The sequence below is a fragment of the Schistocerca cancellata genome, chromosome 6, assembly GCF_023864275.1.
Source record: "Schistocerca cancellata isolate TAMUIC-IGC-003103 chromosome 6, iqSchCanc2.1, whole genome shotgun sequence".
In the NCBI taxonomy this organism is placed as follows: Eukaryota; Metazoa; Arthropoda; class Insecta; order Orthoptera; family Acrididae; genus Schistocerca; species Schistocerca cancellata.
Genome location: NC_064631.1, coordinates 596424996 through 596426487, shown reverse-complemented (window position 1 = coordinate 596426487; position 1492 = coordinate 596424996). Strand labels below are relative to the sequence as shown.

The following is a 1492-nucleotide window of genomic DNA, read 5'->3' as shown; positions in this document are numbered from 1 at the left end:
ATGACGTGGCGCGCTCTATAACACAACACTGAATACCTTTTCCACACCTTCTGAAACAAGCACTGCCATCTGTCGACGAAATGGAGAACCTATTCAGTACTACCCCCTTTCCATACTTTCTGAAGCTAGCAGTGCCATCTGTGGACGAAATGGAGAACCTACTGAGTACTACGGTTGCACCAAACTACATCATCGTTCAATCACAAAAATTACAGGCCTTGTGATCTAGAAATGTACTTGCTTCGACAGCACATACACTAAAATTGGAACGATACAGAGAATACTGGCACTGGCTCTGCGCAGGGTGGCACGAAAAATAGTGAAGCGTTCCACATTTTTAAAACGTAAGAAACAAAGAAAATAAAACAAAACAAAAAAAGAAAAAACAGAAAAAATTAAAAAATCAGAAAAAATACGAAAATTATATTAAAAACGATGTAAAAGCACGTGCCTAGAAACCAAATGGACGCAGGTTCGAATTTATTTCTATCTCCGGTAGGATTACTAGGATAGGTTACAGACCCGAAAGTCACCGCAGTGGCGTCCAATTGAGAGACTTGTATCAGGCCGTTGAGCCAAACAAAATTATTATTATTATTATTATTATTATTATTATTATAGCAATACCCACCTCCGCAGCCGCGTTAACTAAGGCTCGGCTGCACGTTGGCGTTCAATTCGAAGTAGCCCGTTCGAATCCAAGCGGTAAAAGGAATCATCACTATATTTGGCTGGCAAGGAGAGGAGAGGTGATGACGTAACGAACTAACGGTCAGTTAATAGCTCCGATAATTCTATACAAGGGGTCAGGAGGAAGGCATAAATCAGGCAAGGAAACGTGGAGCAAAAACCCCTGTAGCAAACATATGGTATTTCACCTGCGCGTGTGTCACGGGGTATCTTAAGGCAGAGGTTTCACTTTATATCCAGATACCGCAGGCACTGAGGGGAACGATGAATCAAGAGCGGACAGTTAAACCGTGTTCTCTTTTTCTTTCGCACCTGGGCAGTTGGCCCTGAACTTAAATAAATGTAACATACTGCGCATACCTAAAACAAGAAATCCACAACTACACTAATGATGACAAACTGATGGAAACAGTAACCATCGTAAAATACCTAGAGTATCTATGCGGTGTGACCTTAAGTGGAGTGACCACATAAAACAAATAGTAAGAAAAGTACAGGGTTAGTACAAATGATTGAAGCGATTTCACAGCTCTACAATAACTTTATTATTTGAGATATTTTCACAATGCTAGTGATTCGGCACACATCAAGCCGATAATCAAGTTCCTCCCACACTCGGCGCAGCATGTCCCCATCAATGAGTTCGACAGCATCGTTGATGCGAGCTCGCAGTTCTGGCACGTTTCTTGGTAGAGGAGGTTTAAACACTGAATCTTTCACATAACCCCACAGAAAGAAATCGCATGGGGTTAAGTCGGGAGAGCGTGGAGGCCATGACATGAATTGCTGATCATGATCTCCA

General features: G+C 42.0%; 1 non-coding gene across 1 annotated transcript; it reads left to right on the top strand.

Moving 5' to 3' along the window:
- Window positions 1-233: 233 nt before the first annotated feature.
- LOC126090339 (U6 spliceosomal RNA) lies at window positions 234-339 on the top strand. Its single transcript, XR_007521182.1, has one exon. It is a non-coding gene; the product is annotated as a U6 spliceosomal RNA (small nuclear RNA).
- Window positions 340-1492: the final 1153 nt, after the last annotated feature.